A 13,091-nucleotide genomic window follows, 5' to 3' on the forward strand; every position below is an offset into this window, starting at 1 on the left:
TTTTACACAAGGTCCCTAATGGATTTAGTGTTTTTAATATAAATTGATTATTTTAATTTTCGAAATATATATTCTCAATTTTGGACCAACTTTTTTTATTAATTCCGTCAAAAAAAATTAGATGTGAATTACTTTCTCAAATATACGAAAATGAAACCAAGTCAAAACTTTACTATAATTCTCATAAAATTTTAGGTATGCAACTTTAATATATCATAATATAACGTTAATAGGCACAACTAATCTACAGAAATTTTAAAGAGCAAGTGCATATATAAATACACTAATTCAAAGGCTAAATCACATTCCACCATACCTTACCTAAGTGGATTTTGATCCTCATTTGACTTTGAATGTTATTTATATAATTAATTAATTATATATTAATTTGATTAGTATGGTTATTGTTGTTATTGTAAAAAACGTGATTAGAATATACTAAAATTTATTATTTTTATTTATAAATTAAAAAGAACTAATATGTCGGACCTAAAATTGTTCATTGTATATTATTATTTTTACCATTATTATAAAATATAATTCCAGGAAAGGTTTCCTTTTCAAAACGATTTATATACGTTTCCCAATGAAAACGACGTCGGTGATCCTTCTTCTCATATTATTTTGAACCCTTTGAAAAACCCCCTTTAGTTTGCCGTAATTACAGCCTAAAATAAGTGAGATTAGGAGAAATCATCAGGTGGAATCAGGAATACCGTTGTCCCATGTAGGATCTAATTCTATAAAATGGCCAGCGAATCTTTACAAAGTCTACCACTCTAATAGTCTGTACGTACATCATTAATTCAAGCCCTTTACTTTACACGTATAAAGTGAAAATAGTCGCTAAGCAGAATCTTTTTCACATTAATCAATGCTATTTTTTATTAAAATTTTGTTTATTATGAATGAAAAAAAAAAAGGGTTGACGGTATATAATTTTCAACGTTCAAAGTTTATTTCAAGATAAAAAAATCAAATATCTCACATGGCTTAAATGGTTATATCCATGAGCAGTACGAGTAAATTTCCATAAATGGTATGCGTAAACTATTGGAGAAACTTTTTGTAGGAGCTTTTTGTCTCACAGCCTACTTAACAAGTAAATTCACTTATTAACCACCACATCAAAAACTTAGCTACTATGTCCTATCTATCAAAGATGACCTAAGACACATAATAACGTCATTCTACCTAAGCTTATAATAGTAGATTACTTATTTCTGATTCACTAATAATAATTCGACACGTGACACCTCAAGAAAAGAGACAACATGTACATAAAGCTCAAGGCCTAAAGTTGAAGGCAAGCAACTTATCTCTCCTCTCGTACTATCTCACATTCTAGCTCCAACTTTCTCGTTCTTATCTTTTATTCTGATCTCCTTACTAAATTGACTATTTGTCATGTTCAAAATAGGGTGAACCATCCATCTCTATCACCCAAGGGCCGTAACCCCTTAAAATTGAAAAAAAAAATGAGGTTTTAAATTAGTATATAGTAAAAATTGATTTAATTTTTTTAAATTATAAAGATATAACCTATTAAAATAATAAAATTACATTTTAACTCTCATTAAATTAACAACTTAATCCCGACCCCAAAAATGGATAGATATAATTTTATTACTTAATTTTAAAATTTATCTAATAAATCTTAAACAGTATTTAAAATGGATAAATATAAATTATTTTTGAAAAATAAAACCAAAATAAATAGAACTGAGGGGCTAAGAAACCTCCATATAATGCAAGTTTAAAGGCAATTACAATAATGGAAAAGTCACCGCCTAATCCTTTATTTCAACACCTACGTTGCCTTCCCTCAAAATATAACACCTACGTTGGCTATTCATTGAGTGCGTGCCATGCTTCTTCACTGTATGAAATTGATACGAGAGTGTGAAGAATACGTATCATATATTTCCATAGATTTGTATGTATACGCCGACAGTGGGCGTTTGGACATTTCCTCTTTTTCCAAAAGAAAAGAAATTAGTAAAGCTTATGGGGACTAAAATCTACCATTGATGGCAGTGCAAACCCATGATATTCGTCGGTGCCGCAAAAACCCACATCACATGCTGTCTGCCCCTTCCTTACCCTATGTTTACTCGAAATTTGTCTATGGGACTTACTATAGTGGATCAAAATATTAAATGAATTTAAGAAACAAAAAATTATACAATTTGTATTATAAGTCAGGTTTTACTTAATATAATGTAAATATTTAAAATATATTAAATTATTTATGTTTAAAAGATTAATAAAAAAGTCGATTGAGTTTTAATTAAATTGATATGGACATTAATACAGGAGAATATGAGTTCGAGTGTGTTGAAGCGTTTATCCTCCAATTTATAGATTAGAGACGAACTATTAGTAATCCTAAGTATTGTGTAGAAAAAAAACAGATATAAGTTATACGAATTTAGTTTATTCATCTGCCAAACAAACGGATTTTTCCCACCTGATAATAAAAACAAACGATTTACAAATGAGAATAAAAATAAAAAACAATCAAATAAAATACAAACCCTAGGACTTAAAAGAAAACATCAAAAGAAAAATATAGATTCCAATCGCACTTGAGCTTTCCTTGTTTAAAAACCAGAATACCAAGAGACTGAAAAACTCCAAAACTCACCTCTGTCAACGTCCGTTGCTAGTTGCAAACAATTGCATAAGCATCTGGTAGTAAACAAGTTAATGGTAAGCATATTGACTATTGAGATCCATTCCAATCCTCTGTCTTTCGCCACCATCACCTTCAAGTCCGACCCATCCACCACATGACCTCCGCGAATACTTTTCACCAATTTTCTTTTATAAGAAGATAACGATTGATGTCCCTTTCGCTGACTAGCATTCTGATAAAGGGAAGATCTATGCACATCCGGCCGTTGCTTGAACTACCCCTCGTACAAACTGACATTTTCACATTGATACATAGAAAGCTATATTAATATTCAATTCAATTAGAATATTCTCATTTATTTTTAAAATAAAACTCTTCAAAATATATTTATTATATAAATTTTTTACGTATACCATATTTTAATATTCATTTATACAAATATGCATTCAAGATTTTTCTCGAAAGAGGAAAAAAAGAGCCAAAAGACATTTTATCCATGAAATACAAGAACATGTGCAGTTATTAATAATTTAGTTAGCATAAGAATAGACAAAGGAAGATGGCGTGGACCCAAGGGGTGAGCTGGTGCAGCCACATGGCTTTTTTTTTGCTAACCTCACTCTTAAAACAAATTTCGAAGTGATGACTTAACGTTTACTCAAAAGGCTAAATCTAGCTCAAAATTATGCTCTGCTTAAATTTTAAGATATTTTAATTAAAATTTCAAAATTGTCAATCCACAATTAAAATAAGTGATCAAACTTAAAAAACATGTACACTTATTGCATTGATAATTTGTACACAATTAAAATAAGTGATTAAACTTGAAAGAATAGATAGTGTCATTATGTATACCTATTACATTGATATCTTAGATCTAACATGTTAAATAATGTCATTAACATTTAAGAAGGTTATTTTTTTTATAACACGACATATCTAAGTTGTTCATATAATAAGTACACATATGTTTACAATTTGAACCATACATTTTAAACATGCTCCGTGTTATATTTGAGATGTCATTTAACACCCATTTAAGCTAATAGTAGGTTGATGAAAAGATATGATTGATACAACATTGACCTTCTAAGGACTCACTTAAAGCATTTCAAAATTTAAGGACTCATTTAGAACATGTAACTGTATTTAAAACAAGTGATCAAACTCAATCACACATTTATACCTACTACATTGATAGTCTGGATTTAACATATTTAAAAGATAGATAATGTGATTAAAATTTAAGAAAACTATCCGTTTTTTTTTAAATTTAACACAACATATCCAAGTTATTCATACAATAGTTATACGCATATTTACAAGTTGAAATATGCATTTTGAATATGCTTCACATTATGAGGACTTACAAAGAACATTTTGGAATTCAAGGGAAAATTTAAAATCTAGGTCATAGAGGAGGTATAGTAAATTTATTCTAAAGAACTAGATAAGAACATTTATCTTAAACTATAGTTTGCAATGGTACATACATTATTGGAGTGATTGAACTTAGTAACTAATGAGACAAATTTAGGTTGATTTAGTAGCCCCTAAAAGTCTAAATAAACCCATAGTTTTCTCATAATTTGATAGATTCCGGCACCAACCATGGACAAAGTCGACGAAATGGGAGCCCACACTCCACATACTTAGTGGAAAAACAATAGCTATCATTAGGCAAATGACCCGGACCATGATCCATTGTTATGGAACATCAAGTCGAGCTATAAAACTACGTAAAGAAGCAAAATGTCTTCAACCAAATACAAATAAATAATAATTGAGAAAAAAAAAAAAGAAACCATAAGGCCCACTCCACTACCATTATGGTTCATGTTAAGCAGCCTCACTAAACATGTGATGTGTTCTACAAAGTGGGGCGACCCCTTATTCCAACTTTGGGGGTGATTAGGCAAAACGTCATAAATTTCAGTGCCTCATTCCTATTTCTTATATAGCAATGATCTTAAATGTTTTTTTGCATGCATGTGAGGTCTCTTACATCAATTGGTTCCTTGTCACCATACTACACAGACCCTGCAATACCGAAATATCCTATAAACCAGAAGGTTCCAAAATGGGGTGAAAATTTTCAGCATATGATAAGACAAGGAATGAGGCTGTGGTGATTTGAAATCATGAATTAACAATTTACTGCCTGCAGACTGATTATTCAAGCCTCAACAGTTTACTGATGGGATGTTTAAATTCGAATAAGTGAAGTAATAATGGTGGTGAGCAAGCAAGCACCCCTATATGGATATAGTCGTTGAAATAATGGGAGCCGGAGCCTTTCACCACCATAGTCTGAACCTAGTATTCACTAAACTACGGTAGGTTGGTTGAGCTGTAGAGACCAGCATCCTACAGCCTGAGACATGATGGGTTCATTGGATAGTTTTGAAGATAAGGATGATTTCCCACTTTCCAAGATGAGGGAGTACTTTTCATAGCACTGAAGCCTGATTGAAAGTTCTTGAATAAAACTGATAACTATATCAATTAATGGAAATTTTTTAAAGGAATATTATTTGTATAAAGATAAAAATAGATAAATTAATTTATTAGATAAAAGAGTAAATCGATTCTTTATATTAAAAATTTTATCTATTTTTATTGTTAAAAATTAATGTAATTAACAAATAATTAAGCGGTTTACATGGATTTGGTTTAACATGGGGTGGTGGAATTGTTTAACCAACCCCCACTTAAGCTTTTATGCTTATCATTCATTGATTATGATATTTTCCATTATCTTTCTTTTAGAGGACCAACAACTTGCCAAGGCTTTGCACATTTCACACCTTGTTGTCAGTCCCTATCTTGTAAACTCATAAAAGGCAAACAATTTTATGGACTGAGTTCTTCTATTATCATATCCAATTGAAAAGGGGTTTTCAATTGTTGAAATTGACTCAAGTGGTTCTTATCCCCTCTACTAAACTATGCTACTAGTCTTTCTTCACACACTTCTCCTATAGGGTTTACTAAATGGTAATAAGATCATAAATTTAAGGTAAAATGTCAAAATTAATCTTCAATATTTACATTTTTATCAATTTGATTCTTATTTTTTCAAGCTATGTTTGACCATTAGTCTTTCAAAAAGAGTTTAATAGTATTTTTTAACAGAGATCTTAATTAAAACATTAATTTTTTATGATGTTGGCATGACAAATCGCGTAACAATTCATGTGTACTTCATGATGATATGATACTATTTTTCTTATATGACATCTCAACAATTAAATTAAAAACTATAAAAATATTCAAAAACTTCAAAATTCAAAAGAAGTTATAATAAGTTCATAAAAATTCAAAAATTAACATGAAGTACAAATAAATTATCATGCAGACAACTATGCTTAAAAGTTTAATATTTTAGACAATATTTCTGTTAAATCATCTTTTTTTTAAGTTGATAGTCAAATTCGACTTTAAAAAAAAAAGGTTGAGGGTCAAGTTCAACAAAAATAAAGAATAAGGATCAAATTGGAAAAAAATATCTAAACATTGAGGACTAAATTTGGTATTATGTGAAAATTAATTAAAGGAGCCGAGATTTAACCGATCTAAGTAAGTTTCTAATATGGGGGGTTGCACCAAGACTTGGAAATGATCCATGGGGGAGAAACAACAACTAACATTGTGTAATTAACAAAATCATGACCATGAAAGCAACCATCCATTATATTTGCAACAACCAGATCTAACATCATCAATGAGAGATAGGGGGAAGTAAATGAAATACACAAAATGAGGACCACTAGACTTGTGATGTGGTAATTTATTTTCAGAAGAATAAAGCTGGTGTAAATCTCTCAATCCTCATGCCCCAAACTTTGGTTTATTGACTTATTCATGATGATGATAAAAAAGACATTACCCTGATCTCAAATTTGTTTGAAGATCAGATATTATGGCAGCCATATTCCTCACATTGTCCATGTTGTGATACCCCGATTCTCAATAATATTCATGGGACCCTAAGGTTTGAGGGGAAGTGCAAGTACTTAAAAGGCACAGCCCAAGTTAAAAACAACGTTTCCTGTGTATGTTTTGACAGCTTAAGTGATTAAATTGTGATAGATTGCGAAAGGGAAGTGAAAACAAGGCAACAACAAGAAAAGGGGGTTTTGTTAAACAGAATGGATATATGGAAAAGCCATTCAAAAAATGGGCCATAATAAAACCCTAAACTGGTACTGCAGAGTGAGAGGCCAAGTGTTGGTAAGGGTGGATTAGGTTGAGCTGGGGCAGGGTGTGAGTGGAACTTTCGGAAATAGAAGCTGAGGTTTTACTATCACAACAAACAAAAGGGAATGGATTCATTCACATTCACGAGGTAACTAGGATGACTCCAAGTTTGGACATTGACACCGATAGACGAGTTATTGTAGATGGGTGTCTGGTTGATTCCCATTTGGAGTTACAAAACATTGGGGTAAAGACAAAGCTTTGAAAGTTGCAGAATAATAGGCATATGCCATGCATGACGCAAAATAGCGTTAGCCTGACGTGACGCTTGGGGGGTAAAAAAAATGTGGGGTGAGAGAGGCTCGAACTCTCGACCTCAGGATAACTCAGAAGCTATGAGACCTACGCGCTAGCCAACTGCGCCACCACCCCCTGATGTCATCTCTCTTAACTTGTATATATATCATCATAGGCTGTAGTGGCCTGAGCTCAGCCTGACAAAAGTAAAAGACAAGAGGTGCATTTTTTAGGTCAAATCCATCCTTTGAAAAATGAATGTCCTGTAACTTTCCATTTTGTTTTCTTTTATAAAAAGAAAAAATTGAGTGAAGTGCCAGGGTTTTCACATGCTTTGGAATGTGTGAAAAAGGCGAAAAGCACCAGGCTTTCTTACCCATTGGCTGCTCACCCTTACTCAGAGACTTTCTATTTTCCGTAATATTAAAAAAAAAAGTGGTAAGTCATGACATATATATATATGAAAGCTTATTTTGATTTAGAAACCTAAGACATGCTACTTGTTTCTAATATATTAAGATAACTCCATAGGTGAATTAAAGAATTATAATAGTGATATAGGTTTCTGAAAACCAAATATGCTCCTTAAACCCATAAATTTTTAATTGCTAATCCTTAGATAATTTTTGAAAATATTGTTAGTTTTGTACCATAAGTCTAGTACTAATAATATAAGTCCAAGTGTTGAAGCTTTGCCGAGCTTTCAAAATGCCCAAACATAGGCTCAGCCTTAAAAATCCATTAAGCCTTTGTTTGGTCCAAAGACAATAGAGATACAAAACCCACCCAAAGCCTTGAGTCCCTTCAACCCCTAGTTAATTATACCTACCTCAAGAGGAAATTACACATCTTAATTTACTCAAACTACTAGGAATATGTAATAAGTGCTAGCTTGTGTAGAGAATTTTACTTGGGTTTTCTAATACCAATTATGTCTTTACAAAGCTTTGAGAACAATTTAACTTAATTGGCCCATCCTCTTTTGTTTGTTGGGTTTTTAAGGTTTGATTTAAAGTAGGCAAATATTTGGAATTCTTAATTGGTTTTTGCACCCAATTCAATTAGGGTCCAATGGTGTTTGCTGTTATTATTATTTCCTAATTTTAATTGGTTTTTTTATACATAAAAGAGATGGATAAACTACACTCACGGTTACTAAAATTGTTGTTATATCATGTATGGCCTTTTTTGCTTGCATTACCTGCACCAATAGAAAGCTATCATTTCCTTCATTTCTACATTCTAATTTTTTTTTCATGAAATAATTTTGAATGTCACAAATGCAAACAAAAACCTAAACATGTTTCTCCTTTAATCTTCAACACTAATCGTTAGATCATAATGGATCTAAGGTATGTTCTTCTACTCATTGATGGGTACTGATCCATTATATTGATCGTCAAAGCTTCACTTCGAGCTCCCTCGCCAAACTTTTGAAAATAAAAACTTAACAACCCAGTGACTTAAATAAAAACTATCGAATAATTATGTGACTTACTTAAATGAAAACTTATAAATAATTTAACAACCATTTTGTAACTTTTTGAAGTTGAGTGACCAAAATATAAACTTATTGATAGTTTAGTAAACTTGGGTGTAGTTTACCCAAAAGAAATTTAGTAGAATCTTAACAAAGAATAGCAAACATTACTTAGCATAGTGGCTCTATCACTATTATCTTGATGCACAATTGTAATACCCTTTTTGGAGGCCAATCAAGAATTCCCAAATTAGACTCTAGAGTATTGCCCATTTTAGCCAAGAAATCAACACACATTTTAAGGTTCTTCCAAATGTGAGAGAAAATAAGTTGCCAATATTGCCTGTATAATTCACGTAAGGGTCAAAATGACTGTTGTTCATCATACTAATCAGTAGCGCATTATCAAATTTGACTTCAATTTTTTGGAATCCTCTGCCACAAGCTGGGAGTAATTCATCAAGTAAATATCTGACTTCTACTTGAAATATACCAACAAATCTCAGGCATTTAGTGTAACGAGTTATCGAAGTTTCAGATATTGTAGAACTCCATATATTATTGCAAGGTTCGAGTTAATATCCATAGATGCATCCAAATTAAGTTTGATCCAACCATCTTACATTGAGACCGTGAATTGTAATATCATACTAGATAGTCACATTGTGTTATGAAACCCTAACTTATAGACTACACACCCAAGAAAGACACTAAACCATGAAGTCTTTGTTGTTGCATTGGCCTTTATTAACTACAAGCTCATTACAATTTTTCCAAATCATCTAGTTAAGAATAATATAAAAAAAAGCACCATCTTGCTCCATTAATCTCACACTTTCCTGCATTATTGATGTTCCATAACAATCACTATTGTAATGCCAAATAGAACAATGTCTCTAAAATATTCACAGGGACAACAACTTGCCAAATGTCCCTAGAAAAATCGTAGTTCCTTAATACATGAATGCACAATTCTACATCAACACTACAATGACACTGTTCAATATCATTAATGTGCCTTCTAAACCTCTTATTGTTTATCAACAACTGCTCCTAAAAGACAAGCCAGAGAAATTGCCTCACCTTTTAAGGTACTTCACACTTTCAAATTAATTCCTACGTCAAATACCTCTTTCACTAATTAGCTTTCATAACCACCTCATACTTATTCGAAGATGAAAAACCTTCATGTTATGATCAACTCCATTCGAAAGTGCCACCTCTTTCTCGATTGACAATTACAGAATATCATGACTCCCTATTATATACCATCATGAAAGCTATTAATTTCAAGCTTTAGTCCAATAACCTCATCATATGTGTGTTTCCCTCATAGGATATCTATGATCCCTTAAATCCTTTCACCTGATGTAATTAATTTTATCTCATGGTTACCATTGTATCTTCTGTAATGAAAATGATCGTTACTCAAATTAACAATGGTGAAATAATTTATCTTTTAAAAAAGACCCTTGGTGAGATTTCATTTTCATAATCCATGCAATGTAAATGAAATGATATCATTTACTTTTATCAAGCTATGATCCACTATTATGAGTGAAACCATATCGTGTGTAAGTTATATACTTACATACCAACTTTCATCCAACTATCATGTGAGCACAAGTTTTCAATATATAAAGCACATGAATTACGCGCACATGGTTATTCACTTACTCAAGATTTAGATAAGTCTCGCCATAAATGTCACAAGCGAATAAACCCATAAGCAAATCTAAGATAATTTCAACTTGGGACTTATCCAATGTATTGCTAGTACAGACAATCACATTTATGTCTTCATTTCTGAGAGTCATTCTAGCTCCGATAGCCAAGACAAGCTATCTCCCAAATTGGCCTTATAGACAACATAATATTCCTCTATTATTTAAAGTATTTTCTCAATTTGATTTTGCATATTACGGACGATTTAGATTACCTAATAATGTAAGTTGTTTTCTCATATTATAATTCGTCCATAGAATGCAATTTAGTATTAGTTAAACCTTAGGTAATCAATGAGTCAATATTTTCTTATTCATTTTGCTTTGCATACAAAAACTATTGATGACAAACTAGCATAGAGATAATGAATAACATTTGTTTAGTTCCATGAATAATCAGTTTGACCATTTAATATTTTATCAAATATGATAGAATTACTACACTAAGGGCATAAAATTCCTAATAACGAGAACTCCATTTGATAGAATCACTTAAGTGTCTTAGAACAAGTTTTCATGTGGCCGCCATGCAAATTAATCCTTTGACTTGAGATGCTATGTCATATTATATGAGGAATGTTATGTTTTGACTCATCATGAAACGAGCTCTATATTGATAGATGTTTAAGGTAGGATGTCTAGCCGTAACACGAATCATATCTAGTGAGGATCTACCACTATAAGTGATATTAAAGACATGTCATTTGATCTACCACTATAAGCGATAGTTTGGTAGGTCCATATTACGCTATAAAGCTAGCCACGAAAAGGTTTCATTGAAATTATCTTAACCTAACGACAATTTAGGTGTCATGATGGATTGTTAGATCCTACTCTTAAGCTTTAAGCATGGTTTGTTTTTAACCAAGTAATTTTATGTCTATTACCACTTTTGAGAACCTAATGGGTTACACATGATAAGACGAGGAATAAGGGTTAAACTTGGGTTTCAATTAAATATGACCTAATTGAATGAAAGATTTAATCCAAGGCAAATTGAGTTAGCAAATTGATGGTTCTTAATTACTAAGAAGGTAATTTCGATCAATCTATCAAAATTTGAGTTCATACAAATGTGATCTGGATGACCAAAGGTGTGATCAAAATTTATCCGGTAACCATCTAAGAAAATTAGCAAACATGTAGCCATTGGGTAAAAATGATTTTAATTGAACCATTTGGGTATTAAAAATTATTTTACTGAATTAATTTTATTATTAGACAATTTAATTAAGTCCAAGTTAATTAAAATTAAATCAATTAGGCCTACATGTAAATGATATTTTAGTAAGAGCCCAATATTTAATTAAAAAACTAGCTCTTACTTGGAGCCCATGCATTGTGTAACATGTTTTGTATTGAAAGATCATACACAAGCCTAATTAGGGGATAAAGAAAGAGGAGAGTTTTAGTTTTTGCAAAAAATCCTAAAACCACTACTCTAGTTCTTCTCTTTATGTTGTATGACAATATTCTTCTCCATGTAGATATATTTCTTATTTTAACTAGTCTCGGTTTAATCAAATTGGAGTAGATTGCAAATCGGAATGACCCAAAGTCTAATTGGATTATTTGAGAGACAGCAACTTTTGGCTAGGGTATTCTCCACCATAGCTGACCACCTTGTTTGTTACCTATGGGGTTTTTGTTAAGATCGTTGATTGTTGAACTAGCACTGAATAGACCCCAAAGCCTTTGGAAGGCTTCAGTTCTCATCCATGTGAACTGCAGTAAAGGAAAACTTTTAAAACTTCAGACCCCAAAGCACTTGGGTTCTTCTTTGTTGGGAGGATTTGGAAATTTCAGCAGTAAGCACACTTATTAGAGATAAGAACATCTTGATTCTTCATATCAATATGCTCTGAATATTGCTTGTTTAGTGATTAAAAAGGCAAGCAATAATTTTTTATTATTTATAATTTCCCATGAAATTATTTGGTCTTGGAGAGTATAAAAGCTTGATGGGGTTTTAGAGAGTTTGTTTTAATTTGTGGGCATTTCTATGATTTTCTTTTCTACTTTTGGTAAAAAAATTTCCCAGTAAAATTACATGGATTGGTATCTTTGTAATGTTATGGAGGATCTCATTGTCCCTAGAAATCAAGGATTAGAAGATAATCTCCCTCCTGCAAATTTTAAGTGGACACGAATTTTAACGATGAATGCTTTGGTGAGGATGAATTTAAGTGGTGATAAACTCAAGTTCAACTGCAAATTATGCCATGATGCAGCTGATGTTAAGTATCCATCATCGTTAAAATGCTGCAAAATAAATTAAAAGAAAGTATTTTGGATTAATTATGAAGACGTCTCTATAACTCTATTCAAAAGTAAAAGGAAATGTAATATGTCAATCACTTTATACATTAATATGTCACATCAGTATTTGTTAGTGAATTAACAAAATTTTAATAATAGTGTCTAATTGAACAATTATCTTAATTAAATTGACTAAATTGAGAAATTCTTTTAAAATAATCAAAATAGGACAAACCTTATTTTAAAGTATTCTTTACCTTATATTCTAGAAATTCTTATTTAGATGTCATGAATATGAATGTGTTAATAATTTTTAAAAATATACATACGCCCTAAACATATCTCCAATACCCATAGTTTAAAATGCCCGACCCATAAACACACTTGATTATAATATTATATTATATTTGTTTCGTGTTTTTAATTTTATATATATTAAAGTGAGGAATACAAATAATATAATTTGAATTTATGTCAAATGGGTATTTGATAA

At 31.3% G+C, this 13,091-nt stretch overlaps 1 non-coding gene across 1 annotated transcript; it reads right to left on the reverse strand.

Annotated features, from left to right (window-relative positions):
- Positions 1-7,185: 7,185 nt before the first annotated feature.
- TRNAM-CAU (transfer RNA methionine (anticodon CAU)) lies at positions 7,186-7,270 on the reverse strand. The gene is given in 2 exon segments: positions 7,186-7,221; positions 7,233-7,270. It is a non-coding gene; the product is annotated as a tRNA-Met (tRNA).
- Positions 7,271-13,091: the final 5,821 nt, after the last annotated feature.

Source organism: Gossypium arboreum, chromosome 6 (assembly GCF_025698485.1).
Source record: "Gossypium arboreum isolate Shixiya-1 chromosome 6, ASM2569848v2, whole genome shotgun sequence".
NCBI lineage: Eukaryota > Viridiplantae > Streptophyta > Magnoliopsida > Malvales > Malvaceae > Gossypium > Gossypium arboreum.